Source organism: Cibotium barometz, chromosome 9, assembly GCF_041138505.1.
Source record: "Cibotium barometz isolate CiBa-2024 chromosome 9, ASM4113850v1, whole genome shotgun sequence".
Taxonomy (NCBI): Eukaryota; Viridiplantae; Streptophyta; class Polypodiopsida; order Cyatheales; family Cibotiaceae; genus Cibotium; species Cibotium barometz.
The window spans coordinates 5,540,003-5,559,067 of NC_141054.1; positions in this window are offsets into that span (position 1 = coordinate 5,540,003).

A 19,065-nucleotide genomic window follows, 5' to 3' on the forward strand; every position below is an offset into this window, starting at 1 on the left:
CCGATTTAAAGCCATGCAAACTATCTAAAAATGAAGGAAAAAAATAATCTCTAAGAGCGTGGTTGGAACCTTGGAGTGTGACCTCTCAAGAGGAGAGGTTGAAGAAGCCATCATGGCTATGAAAAATGGTAAAAGTCCTGGGCTTGATGGCCTGCCCACAAAGTTCTTCAAAACTTTTAAACACTTCCTTACTTCTCCCCTCCCTAAGGTCTGGAAGGAATTCATCAAGTTTGGAGCTCTCCCAATCTCCATAAACGAAGGGGTCATTAAACTTATCCACAAGAGAGGGGCTAAAGAATATATAGCTAATTGGCAACCTATCACCATGCTCTCTACAGCTTATAAAATATTTGCCAAAGCTCTAGCCAAACGCTTATCAGTCCATCTACAAGAATGGATAAGACCTGAACAGAAAGGGTTTATCAAAGGCAGATTCATTTTGGATGCCATTATAGCTCTCTGGGAGGGAGTTGAATATGCCCAACAAACGCAACAAGCATTTATCTTTTTCAAAATTGATTTTGACAAAGCCTATGATAGATTGGAATGGGATTTTGTTCTACAATCCCTCAAAGACATGGGGCTGAGCCTACCTTCATCAAAATGGTGCATGATTTGTTTGGTAACGTAAGGGCCAGGGTTACAGTGAATGGTACTTTAACAGATTCATTTGAGTTATGCAGATCCATTAGACAGGGCTGCCCTCTTGCCCCACTGTTGTAAGCAGCTGATGCTCTCGGGTAGTTGACTCAAAATGCAATAGAAGAAGGAAGGATGGAGGGCATTTCTATGCTGAATGGCAAGCAAACATGTCTCTTCTCTTGAAATGTTTCCACTCATCTCTCACACACAAGCACGTCATGCATTAAGGAAATGTGAGAAAGCATACATGATGTGCATTTAAGCTCCGTAAAAAAGACATACAAATATGGGAAGATATATGGAACAGATCTGAGTGCATATGGCTAACAGAGCAAGAGCTAAAATCTCTCTTCAGAGTTTCACATGAAGACACTCTCTTGATTTAGAGTAGAATGCAATTGTGGCTGGATGATAGAAAGGCTCTTATCCAACTCAAGGGGCCTTTTACCCACAAAGCCTTTGCCAATCCCGTCTCTTCCCCACCGTGGACCGCCTTTACATTGTAAGCTAAATAGAAGATGGAACATCCTCTGGGATAGGAAACAATGGGGTTTCAAATTAAAAAACATGTGGTCTTCCTTCATCCTGCCAAAAAAATCATGCCTACTTTGGGTAGTTGCCCATCAAGCCCTATGGATGAACTCTAGAGCCCAAAATTTTGGGTATGGAAGTGGAGCATGCCCAAGATGTCATGCTGCATTGGAAACAATAGAGCATGTGTTTTTAGGGTGTGCCCATATCATAGAAGCTATTAAATTTCTGAACCAATGTGTAAGCCCTATACATAACTGGCAACTGTCACGGTAAGAAATCCTTATGGGACAACAAATTAAATGCTTTGCTTCTTTTTGGAATGTCATTCATGCTGAATATCTCTAGGCTATTTGGATTCATAGGAATAACTGTCTGTTTAAGAATGCACATAGCAATTTGATGCACGGACTGAGATCTGAATTGTATGTGCACATGAAGACGTTGCATAGAGCGAGCATGAAGGCGTGTGAATCGCAATACACAAAAAATGCAACAAAAGAGACCCTGCACATGACCAAGGCTAAAGAGGACTTCCAAGAGAAAATCAAGGAAATCCAGCATGAAAGGAAATTTCAAGATGGTTTAGTGGCTGATGATGAAGAAGTCGAGCTCTTGATTAAAGATTCAGATTTGCAGAATTACATTCGCAACCTTACTGAGATAAGGAATATGTTAGCTTAAGTTAGAATTAAGCTTCTTCAAAGCCTCCCTAACTAGACCCTTGGGTCTGACTTTGTATTTGTTATCCTGTTATGTTAATATAATTACAGTTTCTCTTTTTTTTTTAAAAACCCAGAAAGCAACATATAGAGAGACTTAACAAGCAAAAGTAACTTTCTCTAATTTCTTAATATAATATGCATTTTGTTTGAAAAAAATACCAAAAAGCAACAATACATACAAGTACATATTATTTATTGTTGATGAGCGTAAATTACTAGAAATGATTAAACAATGTTGAATAAATATGTACGTTGGATGGTAGATATGTATGAGCGTAGGTATGAAAGGGAAATTGGCGTAGATATGTTGAAAAAATATGTATGTTGGAGGGTAGATATGTATGAGCATAGGGCGCCTTTTTTTGGGACTAATAGATATATATTTAGTTACCAAAAAGCAACTTTACATCAGCTTTATCATCATTCGTTTAGTAAACTGCAAATCAGAGACCATCTATCATCCTCCAATACAAAAAGAAGACTTTTCCCATGAGATCTCATATCCAAGATGAATGCAGGCTTCAATCATGGCTTCAATGGTGCATTCTTTAGGTGATTATTTTTCTAGAAACATCCCCCTTCTTAGACCAGATTTTGACTACAGGTCTGGTTCCAACTGGGTTTTCAATAAGAGCTACAAATGTGTAATCCATTTGCTTCACTTTCCTATACCATCTTCTAGTCTTTGGTCCAAACTTAACTGGCTTTGTCTTTAGATCCAGTCATGTGATTCCGTAAAAGCATATAAAACAACTTGTTAGGCTTAGCCGAGTATGAATGAAGGTCTCCCTCCCAAGAATAGGAGTCAAGTGATCGCTGTCTAGAAGACTTGAATCATCTGTATCATCTCATCCTTATTCAACTTATTTACCAAATGTATGGACCAGAGCACACACACACACACACACACACACACACACACATATTTATGCATCAATCCTATCACATCTATCCCTGCTCACATACTTTTTGAAATACTATACAATTCCTGGTGTTCCATATCTCCAAAAGACAACAGAATCTAATTATATTGAAGATCAAATCAGCATGTCCATGATTAGTTGCCCATCTCCCTAGTAACCAGTCCCCTCATTGACCTTGTATCCTAGTAAACCCATCTCCCTAGTAACCAATCCCCTCATTGACCTTGTATCCTAGTAAACCCATTTCCCAATTCTAGTCCAAGTACCTCTGATAGTGGGGTAGTCCCAAAAGGCATGTTTTCCATCCTCAAGAGCAGTTCTATACCTAGGACAACAGCTCGTCCAAGTACCTCTGATAGTGGGGTAGTCCCAAAAGGCATGTTTTCCATCCTCAAGAGCAGTTCTATACCTAGGACAATAGCTCGTCTCGCTGGTGAAGTTTCTCTATACTAACTTAGATCCAATAGGCAAGGCTCTCATGCATACTCTCCAAAGAAAAACTTGGGATTTCATAGGAATATCAGTCTCCCATATTGCCTTCCATCTCTTTCTCCAACTATTAGAGCTCCAGCTTACTATCCAGATCTTATTTCATAGGAATAGCAGTCTCCCATATTGCCTTCCATCTCTTTCTCCAACTATTAGAGCTCCAGCTTACTATCCAGATCTTATTTTTGCAATAGATTATATTTACCTCACTCTTTCTCAATACCTTATACACATCCTTAGTTGACCCTTTGTCCAGTTTAGTCCCATTGTACCAGACCCAATCCTTTATCCAGCATGAATCATCAAAAGCTGTGGAAGTCCATCCCTTATGTACCTCCTCCAGCACTAACTAGCTGCCCTTCCCTGTAAGTCAATCCAAATTCCTCTTCTAGCTATTCAGGTTCCTTCCACCCCATTGAGGTCCCATCCCAACAATTAGATAGCCTCCTTATTCCTTTTGTCATTTAGGTTTTTAGCTATTCTAGGATCTTGAAGAGCTAAAGAAGGGTTAAACTTATGAGTCCACCAAATCCTCAAGAATAAAAGAGTCTCTTTCCATTTATTGCAGAGCATTCTACAAAAGGGAGAACCTGTAATCTTAAGAGAGGCATGAGAGAATAATTTATCCTTCCATCCTAGGCCTTGCCATCTACCCTCAAAATAAATATATGAATCTTCCACAAGCTCTTTCGGTATCCTAGTCCAAATCTCCTTCTATTGAGGACACTTGGGGAGGAGTAGTGCCATCCTTGCAACTGTGTGAGAGGAAAGATGCAGAATACTAATACCTCCCTCACTCTTAGGTTGGCTTAATCTATCCCATGCAAGCTAGGCTAAGACCTTTTTACTAGAGCTTCTATTTCTCCATAGAAAGTCTCTTATGGGCCTCATAATTTTCTGCCAGAGTGACCCTTTCCAAATTCCAACACAAGGCATAAAAACATAATGTAGGCATTCAACATTGTGTTACATATAGCCACCATGTCATGGAAAGGGACTTTGATGCCTTCCCATCTTTTAGGCTTCAAATAAAACCTGTCTAGGTTAGTTAACTGCTTATTAGTTACTTCAAATCCAAAATAAATCCCTAGATGACTGACGATTTGTCCCCTCTTGATGACCTCACAACCCATCTTTCTAGGTCAAAATCATTATCCTCAGATAGACTTACTATTTTAGATTTATGTATATTACATTTGGATTCAAAAGCATTAGCAAAATCTTGAATAATGCATAGATCCAGTCTTACATTATCAATATCAGCTCTCAGGAAGAGTCAAGAATCATCTACAAAACATTGAATAACCAACTGCTCCCCATTAATCAACTTTAGACCAATTACCCTCCCTTCAGCAAAAGCGTGTTCCAATGCCACTATCAAGGGATGAGAGGCAATAGTAGCAAATAATAAAAGAGCAAGAGGGAAACCCTATCTTACTGACCTGTTCACATCAAATCCCCCTACCACCCTCCCATTCAGCAATAGCTTGGAGTGTCCACCCAAAGTAAGGGTATATATGCAGGTAGTGATCCTAACTCCAAACTCCAACTTTTCCATTACCATAGCCACAAAGGACCAGTGTGCCTTGTCATAAGCCTTCTCCAGATCAAGTTATAATAGAATACACTTCTTATTTGTCCTTAGAGCCAGGTCTCTCCCTAGCATGGCACCATAAATGTTGTTATATATTGACATACCTTTAATAAAGCCATGGTTGTCTCTTAGAGATGACTTCCTGAAGAACAAGGGTGATCCTGATGGCAAGGATTTTGGCCAAAATTTTATATATAACAGTCAACAGGGTAATGGGTCTCCAATTGTTGAATCTTTCATAGGCTGCTTGTTCAGGGATGAGTTTCACTAGCCCCTCCTTCATATCCTTATCCAAGTTACCTGAGGTGAAGGCCTCTCTGCAGATTTTCCATATTAATTTATTTGGTGATGGTGGCGAAAAAGAAATGAAGAACTCTACAAACAATCCATCCCACCGAGGTGAGTTACCTGAGGTGAAGGCCTCTCTGCAGATTTTCCATATTAATTTATTTGGTGATGGTGGCGAAAAAGAAATGAAGAACTCTACAAACAATCCATCCCACCGAGGTGATTCCTCTCTTCCCAACTTTTGAAGGGCATCCTAGTATTCATCAACCTCAATATCTCTCTCCACCCACTTGGCCTTGTCAGGATCCACTCTATTATTAACTAGTTCTAGCAGTTTTCTCCCAGCCTGAAATCTTCTGCATGAGTAATTCTCTTTAAGATTGAGAGTTGAACCCAAAAATTCTACCCATTTTTTGGCAATCAAACTAATTCCCTCTATCCCTTTCCCATTTTCATCCAGAACCCTACCCAACCATGACTTCCTTGTAGCTCTTCCCCTCAGTCATTTTAAAAAGATATCTATCATGCTTCCTCTTATTATTAAAGGTTTTCCATTTGTATCTGTTATCCTCTTTCCTAATGCATTTCTCATCTTCACTCTTCAAACCATCTTGACACTTGAAATACCAGGTTGTCTCCTCATCTGTTAGCTTCCCTATTTGCCTCTTTTTTTGAAGACTCTCTAATAGTCCAAATTTTTTAATGTTGGATATTTTTAAGTAGTTTTACTTGCTGTAAATCTAACAAACTATCCATTAGTTATAAAGCAAGAAAAGCTCAAGGATTTGAAATTTTGTTCATCTTCCAACGAGCTATTACCCACCATGACTCATGGTATAAGGTTATAGATAAAGTTAAGGTAAAGAAGGCATGGACATTCAAAAGGTGGCAATGGTTGCATGGATGAGGAGAGGGCTTTTCAACTAGCTTGAGGAAGGAGGGTTTGACTTTTGCTTGATTTTTAACTAAAACGATCTCATGATTATAGTACTCTTTTGAATCCCCTATCAATTTGCATTAACTTGTGTATTTTTCCATCATAAACCAAATAAGAGACTATGATTAGAGAGGTCATTGTTCATAGATAGACATTGTTGGAATTTTTTTATCAAAGATGTCTAGACTTGAGCACCTCATATATATAAATAAGTATGACTTATTATATACACAAATAAGTATGTCTCATTATATATTATGTTTACAAATCATACTATTATAAAGAGAACAACCACATTGTAGGAGGTTAAAACTAAGTTTGCACATTTCTCAGTTTCATGAGGATGAGGATGAGGATGAGGATGAAACTTTATACAACTCGTTGAGAGAAAAATGATAAATTTTTCATTAAGTCCCTACCATTACTTTTGTATATATTTTTTTATTAATATGGCATTATGATGACCTATCTTGATGATAAGCATCTTTCTATCATATGACGTTCGGATATGCATCTCTTGTATCTTCTTTATGTGATATGTGTTTGTACACACGTGTGTGCATATGTGGTGTGTGAGAGAGAGAGAGATTTATTTTGTAATCGATCCTTTATATTGGAGATTAAAAATTAATCTAGCATGCTACTTTTTGTTCATGTGATAAAACAAGAATACAAAATAAATCCTGAAAACAAAACAAACTTAAATGACAAACCATAAGACAAGAATTATCATAATGACTAACCTCCATAAAGATAAAGCCAAAGAATAAAAAAATGGATCAATAGGTTCATAAACAATAGTAAGTTTAATATTTTTATAACACTCAGCTCGAAGATAAAGAGGATAAAAGAGATGTAGATTAGACAACCTCAAGCAAGAGAAGGGAGAGACAACATGTGGAACTATTTTGCTAGAACCGAGTATCTCTATATGAGATGCAATCCCTGTGAACGACTAAATAACCTATCTAGTTGTAAGAGCAAGAGACTTCACAAAACGATCTCTACATTTTTAGACATTACATCTTTGAGATGAGTGTTGTACGAGGTAGGTAAAGGACTTAGTAGAAAATATGCAAGATAGGGATGTAGAAGATATCCACCCAAATGAAGAGATAGGGGATGTATCATCCAAATCTTCTATGACTAAGGGATCCCAAACACCAACACCAGAAAGAGATCTAGTCAAATTCATGAGCATGGATGAGTTGTAATTTGTTCAACCGATTAGGCCAACAATCCCAAGGAGGGCAACCTCAAGGCCCTAACTAGTTCCTCAAGCTGGACACCCACAATTATTTTCATGGAGAGATATGGTTCGGTATGTAATTTGTCACTAAAACAACACAAGCACAAAGTGTGCTAAGCCGGACAATAACAAAATTATGCTCATTGTTGCTAGCACCACTGAGAAGAACCATAATACAACCCATTGTTGGTATAAAGGAAACCTAGTAGGGGTGGAATTTAACACCACAACCTATTGTATACCAAGTACCCTAACTCCATCCATGAATCCAATGTTGTACCTTAATTTCATTCTTCCTATTCTTTTTGGGGACTATTATACAGGTAAAACCCATTATGTATGCTCACTTTCATAGACAAACCATGTATCTATGAGCTTATCTCTTATTTGACTGTTTGTGAGTGCTTTGGTTTTATGAGATATTACTTTATAAGCTTTTCTCCCTCCATAAGAGGGATGGTGTGATTGACTAATTTGGGGGGTACACCCTTCATGCTTATGTATATCCACAAAAAGACATCTTCGAACTTTCTTAGCAAAGTGATGAGATTTTTATCCTCCTATGGGGTGAGGGCCTTAACAATAAATATTGGTTTTAGATCTTGTGCTAAATCAAACTTTTGTTGGCCAATCATACAGCAATGTCACATAACAATGTTCCTTGTTGTCAATCACGGGGCTTCATTTAGTTTTTTGGAATTATACAAAAAGGGGTCACCCAGGTTGTTCTTCTTTAATGATTGGGGACTTATCTTGGGGACACCCTCTACAATTAGCTTCTCACTTGGCTTAGAATGAGCTCAATGTTCCTAGTGTTTCTTCTGCTTTAATGGCCACGTATTTGACAAAAGTAGGGATCTCTACAAGGTCATTCTATCATGATCAACAAAAGTTAATGTGTGCATCTTTGGCCTCAATGTATCAAACCCAATGTTGTTCCCATCTAAAAGAGGTTCTTCCTCCTTTGGCTTAGGAAGTTTTCTCCTCAATCCTTCATTATTGTCTAAAGAATCTTCATCACTTATGGGCATTTCCACTATGGCTTGGGAAGACCTCTCTCTCTCTCTCTCTCTCTCTCTCTCTCTCTCTCTCTCTCTCTCTCTCTCTCTCTCTCTCTCACACACACACACACACACACACACACTATAGACATTGTAAACCAGGAGCATAGATTTTGGAATGAATGCTTGACATTGATTTAAATGCAAGAATGATTTGGGAGTTGCCATATTGATGGTTTATTTTTTAATGTTGGATATTTTTTAGTAGTTGTTCTTGTTGTAAATTTAACAAACTATCCATTAGATATGAAGTAAGAAAAGCTCAAGGATTTGAAAGGTTACTCATCTTCACCGCACACCACTAGCTATTACCTGTGACTCATGGTATAAGTTTATAGATGAAGTGAAGGCATCAAGTAAAATGATCTTATGATTATGGTATTCTTTTGAATCCCCTATCAATTTTGCCTAAACTTGTGTATTTTTCCATTAAAAACCAAATAAGAGACTATGATTAGAGAGGCCATTGTTCATAGATAGACATTGTTGGAATTTTTTTATATTAAAGACATCTAGACTTGAGCACCTTATATATACAAACAAGTATGACTTATTATATATACAAGTAAGTATAACTTATTATATATAAAAATAAGTATGTCTTTATTATATATTATGTTTACAAATCATAATATTATAAAGAGAACAACCACACTATAGGAGGTTGAAACTAAGTCTGCATATTCCTCAGAGTCTCATGATGATGAGGATAAGGATAGAAATTTATGCAACTCGAGAGATAATAATGACAAATCATAATATTATAAAGATAACAACCACACTCTAGGAGGTTGAAACTAAGTCTACACATTCCTTAGAGTCTCATGATAATAAGGAAAAGGATGAGGATGAGAATGGAACTTTATCCCACTCAGGAGACAATAATGACAAATTTGACATAGACAATGATAGAGATAGAGATAGATATAGTGATTAAGTCCCTGTCATTACTTTTATATAGAATTTTTTAGTAATATGGAATTGTGATGACCTATCTTGACAATTTAGATCTACTTTTTATCCTATGATGTTCATATGCATGTGTGTATGACCTATCTAGACAATTTAGATCTACTTTTTATCCCTTGATTTTCAAATACATCTCTTGTATCTATTTTGTGTGATATGTGTGTGTACATGGGTGTGTGCACATGGGGTGTGTATGAGAGAGAGAGAGAGATTTTGTGATAGATCCTTTGTATTTGAGATTAACAATTAATCTAACGTGTTACTTTTTGTATTTTAGATTAACAAATAATCTAACGTGTTACTTTTTGTTCATGAAAATAAACAAGTATACAAATTAAAGCATGTAAACAAAATGAACTTAAATGACAAATCATAAGATAAAATATTCATAACGACTAACCTCCATAAAGATGAAGGCAAAAAAGGAAAAATCTTATCATAAAAGTTTATAGCAATAGTAATTTTGAGATCAGTTCAAGGACAAAGAGGATAAAAGAGATGTAGCTTAAATAACCTCGAGCAAGAGGAAGGTGAGACAATGTGTGGAGCTATATTGCTAGAACCAAGTATCTCTATATGAGATGCAATCCCTGTGAAAGGCTTGATGGCCTATGCAGTTTTAAGATCAAGAGGCTTCATGACCATCTCTACATGTCTAGACACTATGTCTTTAATGAAGCGTTGTCACCACCGAGGTAGGTAATGGACCTAGTAGACAATATGCAAGATAGGGATGTAGAAGTCATCCACCACCCCAAGAGATAGGGGATGTATCCAAATCCTCTATGGTTAAGGGATCCAAACCCATCACCAAAAAGAGATCGAGTCAAAGGAAGAAGCATGGATGAGTTGTGGACAAAAATTCTTTCAATCTGTTAGGCTAGCAATCCCAAGGGTAACTTTAAGGCTAGCCTTAATTAGTTCCTCAAGCTGAACACCCATAATTATTTCCACGAAGAGATAGGGTTTGGTGTGTAATTTGTGGTTGTTAAAACCATACAAGCACAAAGTGTTGGTTTACTAAGCCTAGATAACAACACTATTGTGATCATTGGCTAACCATTGCCAGCACCATTGGGAAACCCAGTAGGGTGAACTCTGGCACCACAACCCATTGCACCAAGTGTACCCCAACTCCATCCCTGAATTGAATGTTGAACCTCATTGTCATTCTTCTTATTCTTCTTGGGGACTATTACTACACATAGAACCCATTATGTATGCTCAATTTCATAGATGAACCATGTATCTATGAGCTTATTGATCTCTTCTTTGACCGTTTTTTGAGTACTTTCATTTTATGGGATATGGTCTTTACTTCATAAGCTTTTCTTCCTCCATAATAAGCTTCATAAGCTTTGCTCCCTCCATAATAGGGATGGTGTGATTAACTACTTTGAGGGGCACACAAAGAAATCTTGGAACTTTCTTAGCAAAGTAATGGGATTGTTCTCCTCCTAAGGGGTGAGGTCCTTAACAAATACTAGTTTCAAATCTTGTGCTAAATCAACTTTCTTAGCAAAGTAATGAGATTGTTCTCCTACTAGGGGGTGAGGTCCTTACTCGGGGGGGTCACTTAGTATAAAAAATGAATATCACGTGCGTTCAACAGAAGGAATTTTAAAAAAAAATTGACTTACAGATATTTATTCACAGAAGGATTTATTTCAGAGCATATGTATGTATTTACAGAAGGTACTTTTTTATTGATAAATTTGACCAAAGGTTGTAAAGATAAGAAAGGTATAGGTGTAGTGGTTTAAGCTGCAAGAGCATAATTTTCCACACAATGGATCCAGGTTCAAATCTTGGGAAGATTTTTTCCTGGATATAAAATTTGATTTTTATTTGGGTTGCAACGTGATGATTCTGAAATAAAAAGACATTTAATAATATTTGAATTTGCTTTTACTACACACGATTTATAGGTGCGCATTCAAAACAGGCGGGTAGTGTTGGCAGACGGGTCCCAAACTCAGGTACACAGCTCTCTCTCTCTCTCTCTTCTCTCTCTCTCAAGCACAAGAAAACTCAGGTACGTAGCGCTCTCTCTCTCTCTCTCTCTCTCTCTCTCTCAAGCACAAGTAAACTCAGGTTTGATTTTAACGATCAAACCTTCTCTTTTTCTTAAAAAAAATGGCCAGGCACGTAGGTGATGCGGCCCACCATGAGCACCGCGCAGTTTGATGGTCGGGTGAGGTGCTTGAGGCTGTTGCGTGGTTGATTAGGAGCTACCGACGGGGTCACAACAGGCCAAAGAAGGCGGCCGTTGGCAGGCATCGCAAAACTACACACTAGCTGAGGAGCCAGCGAGGAGCAGCAGGTCTGTACGGCTTATGCTCTCTCTCTCTCTCTCTCTCTCTCTCTCTCTCTCTCTCTCTCTCTCTCTCTCTCTCTTGGCACATAGCCTAGCTATGTATCAATCAGACATATGCCTTATTGCAACTTCCCAGTTCACCTTCTATTTCTTTGGTGTTATACCTCTTGGGAAGAACTCAATGCATCTCCTACTATAAATTGTGCAACATTGTAGTTTCTTGGTCTCATGAGTCATTTTGGCCTCAAGTAGACGTTAAATGTAACAGGCGGAAGCTTACAAACAGGATTATACTTTGATAATGAATATTCAGTGCCTTAGTTCCTGACGATTGCACAATGTAGCGGAGATAAGAGTGCGAGAGAGAGAGAGAGAGAGAGAGAGAGAGAGAGAGAGAGAGAGAGAGAGAGAGAGAGAGAGAAGAACAATAAAGACAAGATACACCCGATGGGGTCCCAAATACCCCCTAAATGGCCCCCACCAAGGATTGGTGTATTTGCTTTATTGAATGATGAGAAAAAGACCGACTTCTTGATGATCTTTCTTGGCTATAAACATGCAGCCTAGCCTGAAGATGATCTGGTTCTGACCTTCAAGTTCCCTTGACTGGAGTTTTCCCTCTGGCTGTCCTGGCCCTTGGATCTCAGCACGATGTGAAATATGAGATGAGTCAGGCCTTTTGCCAATCTATGCTTTTATAGGCACAAAAGGGCTGGTTGGTTTGCTCATATAACCCTGTCAGCTTGTTTATTTATCCTCCACGACCTGTTTTTCTCGACGCTTTTATAGGCGCCTTTTCCAATATGCTGGCCGCCTATGTGCTGGCCCTCCATGGCCTGGCTAACTGGCTGTGAGGGCCTCATCGGCTGGCCAACTGGCCGCCCAGTCCGACCGCCAGTCCATGCCTACTAGGGGCTGGCCGACTGGGCCCTTGCCTGAGGCTGGCCATCAAGGCCTATGCCCTCTAAGGGATGGCCACAATGCTTAGAGCTTCTTGTGGGCCAATGTCATGGCCCATGGGCTGCCCTAGGTAGCCCAAGTGTGGGGCAGCATGGGTAACCCTTGCCCCCACGCTCTATGCAATTCTACATGCAACTACATATCAATGCCCATAACACCTGTCATCATTCCAGAGGGTGACTCACAATACAGATTGGCACTGCTTCATGTGCGGGACTTGCATAACTAACCCTGGACTAGCAGTATGGACTGGCATTGCTATTTCTGCCAATCTTCCGAGGTGTTTTGACCTTTCCAAGGTGCCTTTGCAGAACCACGCATTGATGCTTGCCAAATCCAACTTGGCATTCCAACCTTATGAAGCTGGGGAAGATATCTTGCACTGCATTTTGAATGAAGCAAGCAGGTTGGATAAGCTCTTCTAATATGAGAGAGAGAGAGAGAGAGAGAGAGAGAGAGAGAGAGAGAGAGAGAGAGAGATGAAATGTTGTATTAAATGTCTTTAGAAGGCCAAAATGACCTGTGAGACCAAAAAGATTACATCCCAATAGAATCTGATTCTCTGTCTGGAAAATAAATGAAATGAACAATATAAATTCTAAAATCTAGGCCTGCCATACATCAAGACCGGACCTTGATGAGGGTAAGAAGTTGCATGATGAGGCCCGGAGGAAAGGCTTCACTACCAACGTCTTTGTCTGTACTGCCCTTGTGAGCATGTATGGCAAATGCGGGGTGATTGTTGAAGGGGACCGGGGCGAAGCACGCACATAGGAGAGAGAGAGAGAGAGAGAGAGAGAGAGAGAGAGACACTATATGGTGGGGAGAGTACCAAAGTAGTCCAGTAGTGGTACTGTGAGCCCTCCCCTTATTCACTATATGTAATGAATAAGTGTATACACATGTGGGCACCCGGACACGGAAGACCGCCCGGACGGCACAAGGACCTTTAACCCCAACAACCTCCCACTTAAAGGCCAATGTGCCTTCAAGTGAGAACCCACTACCTACTAGCCTACAACTAGTATGTACAAGATGGACGAGATACGACGGATCTCATCCCACACCTACGGGCTCACTGTGTCATAGTGCATCCGGCTCTCCGAGCAGACCAATGCACGGTGGAAGCCATGTAGAGATATCACCCATCTCTGCATCCTGTCTGCGAGAGCTCATGCACTCATGCAGGTATGTAGCAATGACCTGCATCTCTCCCCCATGCTGAATGTCCGTGGAGTCAGCCACCGCACGGCTCACAACTCCCACTGCAAATGCGCCCACGGCAAATGCAAGCTCGGGTCTCGACATGAGTATCTCATACATGAGACTCCCGAACGCTGATGCTACTCTGGCTATCTCGCATAGCCTCACCATGTCAGCCATAGCTGACGAATCATGACTGGACTCTGCCACATATGAATGTGCTAGCTCCGAGGTACTGGCCAGTGTCCCCGTATAATCCAAGTGTCCTGGAACCATGTCAGAAGCATCGTCATGCTCTGACTGTAGCATCTCGTCTGACATCAGCATGTCAAGAAATGACTGCACTACCGAAGCATCATCGGCATCTAAACCAGTCATCTCCGCCATCACACATGATGACTCGCCCTGTGCATCCATAGAGGACAGATGCTCCACATGTCCATCAATAGACATCTCATGCACTGGCTCCTGTGTCACATCTCGTGACTGCTGCCCCTGTAGTGCATCTCTAGAGCAAGCACTGCTCTCAACATGTCCCACGCTGGACAAACCATGCACCTCAGGCTCTGTCTGCGCATCTGACAATCGCAGACCTCTCGCATGCATCTCACATGCTCCAGCATCCTGGAAGTGTACTCTCCTCGTCTCAACCTGTCCACAAGGCAAGGGAGTCACACAGACTCTACCATCACGAGAGTACATGAAGTACAAAGGGAACTTTGTGCCTGACATGGCACCTCTCGCTATCACAAGCGAAGCCCTATGTAGCTTCCAGGCATGCTCTGTATGCGTAAAAGCATACCCCTCGTCTCGTAACTGTGCCACAGACACTAAGCACTGTGTCATACTCGGCACATGTCTCACGTCGCGCAGCAGCAAACAACCACCAGTGGCAAATACGAGGTGTATATCTCCAACACCTGCAACATCACTATCCAGCATGTCCATCTCAGCACACCCATGTCTCCCACCTGAATATGTGCTAAACCAATCCCTATGTGGGACAACATGGCACAAGGCATCCATATCCAACAAAAATCTCTGAGACAATATGCAAGGACTTGTAGTGACTGCACAAGAGGTATCCCGTACAACCTCTCTGCTAGAAACATCTGCCATCCGTGAATCAAGAAGCTGTCGCTTCTTCTGCTGTCTCATATGACGGAAGCATCCCTGTCTGATGTGGCCACGTCTGCCACAATGCCAACAGACCATGTCTCTACGAGATCGAGTCCGACTACCTCTCACACGATGTGTCTCAACAACAGCCATACATGTACCTCTACTCTCAGCTATACCATCTACACTGACTGCATCATGGTGGGCACTCTCCGAAGCCATGACTGTCCACAAGATGATCCGACAAGCTAAAAACCAAGTGCCAAATCCTCAAGGCACTGTAGCAATGGCAAACTGCAACACTGCTCGAAGGTACAGTACAAAACACTCTCCTATCTGAGAGGAGTGTGGCTGTCAAAAATTCTCCCACTCGAACAAGATCGTCCAAGTCTGAGAGAAACTGGATGCATAATACGCAATCCAACACTGCAAGATGCTCAGTTACACGCTAGCAACTAAGCATCAAACACACAAGCACGGATTTTGCCAAAAATCTGGCAGAGTCTCCCCTGTATGTAGAAGAAACCCCAAATCGTCTACACGACGAACAAGATGCAAACACGCATCTAACAAGCCTCAAATGGCTACCAAACAAAGATATCACTTTGTTTACATGTACAGGATGTCACACTTTGTTTACATATGCAAGAGGCGTACACGGCATCCGACCAATGCTCACACAGTGACCAAGCTCAAGCACGAGCTAACCACGTCACAAACTTGCCTCAAATGAGGATACAAAAGTGCATCAACAAACCTATCATGTCATCCACTGGGCGTACAACACGCATCCAAAACGGGCATACAAGTGTGGATATCAACAAGAGGATCGCACACCTCTCAAACCATCATCCACACCAACATGCATACAAGTGGTAGAATCCGGGAGAACTCTCGACCGGAATCTCTCAACCACTAACCAAAGATTAACTGAGCATCCAGCTAATCAATATGGCATCTCCAAGAAGCATACAAGTGCTCACACAAGCACACACAATGCTTCAAACGGGCGTAAACTTATGGACTCAAATCAGCTCCAAAGTGCATACATGAGGCATCAACTGCCGCTCACACTCGACGTACACGAGGAGCATAAACGAATCGGTACAAGGTCTCAAAACCGGCATCCAAGCACGGGCATCAATGACATCTCACAAGCACATGTGGATGTCCACACCGAGGCACACTCGGTACCCAGAGACCTTTTCGAGCAACTCGTAAACGTAGCTCACGCAACAAGAGCTATATGAGGCTTCAACAACTGGCATACACTGGGCATACGATTATCTGACAAGGGCGTACAAGAGGATCAAGTACCTCTACAATGAGCATAAACCGGGCATCCAAGCAGGTATCCAAACAAGGGCATCAGATGAGGATCAAACACCTCTATCAAGAGGGCATTCAATGATGCAAAACCAGCATCATATTTTGCAAATGACCTACCTTATACACAAGACCTTATGGTCACTGGCTTGATTCACACCTTTTGTACAAGATGTCGAAGCTCACAGCATACAAAGTGCAAGCACCTTTCACTAGTTACAGATCCCGGTCACACCTGCACACGTTGCAAAGAAGCTATTGCTTGAATCTTGCCATACACACACAAAGGTCCTAGGTTGCTGGCTTTGCCCAGCCTATTCAGCAACTGTTGACCTGCCCATACTTTGTCACAGCCAAAAAACTGCACCTAACAGTGCTCTGCCTGCCTGCCAACAACAATGCCCACATGGCTCTTGCCCAATACTGCATTGACCTCCCTACGTGTCTTGCCAAGGCTGAAGATATCAAACCGGTCCAATCGCCTCAGGCCCTGCAACATCTTTTGCCTGCTTTCAACACACCTCGCGACTCTACCCTGTACACACACAGGACACTGAAATTTTTGACGCTTATGCAGGGTGGCGAATCAGACCCACACACGGCAACACAAGTCCCTATGCTTCTGCCCTGCTGATCGCCTATTGAGACCCTGCGCATCAATCTTCCAACACTTGGCAGCTTTCCTGCGTTGACGGCAACTGATGCTTGGACTTCGTGGCAGCACAATAGGGACACACTACTCACCGCATCTGCCAACACTGACCTTATTGTGGCTGGTCAATTTGTTGCTGCCTGGCATAGATGCTGCTCGCGATTTGCCCACACAGTACCTGATTTGTGGACAACACCTAACAGATGTGCTCCAGGGCCATCAACCTTTAGATCAAAACCCTGCTCATGTTTTCTATTTTTTGAAAATGTATTGCTGATATACTTTGTTGATATTGCATGCCACAATCTATTTTTTATGTGAGGTTGATGTTGCATGCCACAATCATAGCTTAAAAACATACTTTGTGTCGCAGGCTAGATGAGATCTTTTTATAAGATTCAAGTGATCAATGATGATAATGAGGATGATTTAGGCCTTGTGAGGCTAAAGAATGATAAAGACGAGCCCACCTTTGCTTTGGTTCGTGAGCAGATAGAGGGCGATGAGCTTGTGATTGGATCCTTCGTCTTCATAGAGGAAAATTATATTATAAAGAAACGACAAGAAGAGCGATGGACACTCAACAATAAGGTTCAAGTACGCATTAAGAGGAGTGCCAATAGCATGCATGAACTTCCTTCTCCAAGTAAGCGACAATGCTCAAATCAGATTGATAACAAGAAAGGTGACACTTTGAGTGGCTCCACTTCCAAGCTTACAAGCAAATTGTTAAGTGCAAGTGTTCTTGAGCAATGGGAACAAGAATGTATTAGAACAAAACTAAAGCTGAAACAGATGAAGGTTGAAAGGGATGATAGGTTTGAATTACATAGTGAAGATGTCAATGGGAAAGCTCTAGTTCGAATATGGTGTCATGAGTGCAACTCTTTGTATGGCGTAGGTTCAATAGAAGGGAAGTATGCTGCATATAATTGTCTTGCTAACTTTATGAGAACCCACATCTTGGAGAGCAAAAGACATGAAAAAAATTATATGGCATTTCGGGGGCTTGGAAAGGAGTCGATGCAACGTGTGCAGGCTGATGAAGAACAAGATGATAGGAAAGAAATAGAGGCTTCAATAGAGACTCTACGCTTTTTGATGGAGACCAATGAAGGTATTGTTCAACCTTCATAAAGTTACTTAAATGTTTGAAAGATAGAATGGTTTTGGAAAGTCGATTTTGTAACTTGTTTGACTTTGTTATGTGTTGTATTTGCATGTAGGTTGGGACTTTGAAGTCGTTGCAGCCACACTACATGATTTTAAAGACAAAAGCTTTGTTCGCGTGAGGTGTAAGTATGATGACACATGGCTGCGTTTGTGTCCTCCAAGGTCAGATCTGTGTACCATTCTCACAGAGCACTCAAAGTCAATCTTGCACACAAAGGCAGTCATGAAGGAGGAGTTGCAAACATCCAAGCCAGTTCTAAGTGGCTTACGTGGACGTCCTCGAAAGGGGAAGGAGCATGATCCAATGCAAACATCTCTCAGCAAGTTTGTGGTTTCTACAAAGTTCGAAAGATCAGCTCATGGTGATTCTCCTTCACTCTATAACAATGAAGAAAGTGGGAAATTTTCAATAGGTTTGAATTTTTTATGTTGGGGTTTATGGATTCACGAAATCAAAGTGAACAACAAGAATATTAGTGTGAAACCTTTGCTAGATGATCAGTGTGGTGGGAAGCTTTGGTTTGCAGAGCCTTTCACAAAGGCGATAAATGATGGAACTTCAACCTTTCACATAGATGGTTGCTTTCGTCATATTAGTTGTCCACGTGTTTCCAATAATGGGCAGCCATTTGAAGCTTTCTCATGCAACAATTGCAAGGGTATACCTAAGCTTCATGATTTTAGGATGAGATTATATAGGGAGAAGACGGCGGAGAAGAAGAGAGGCACTAGAGGAACGGATTGCGGAAGAAGATTAGACTTTCTCACTAAACAAGAGCTTCGGCAAACAACTTTCATTGCTAAGAAGCATGCAAGAGATCTCACCCTCAAACTATGGTCAGCAAAGGCTCATATTGCTGTCCTTTCGGTGCGACTACGAACTTTAAGGGAAGCAAGCATGGAGTCC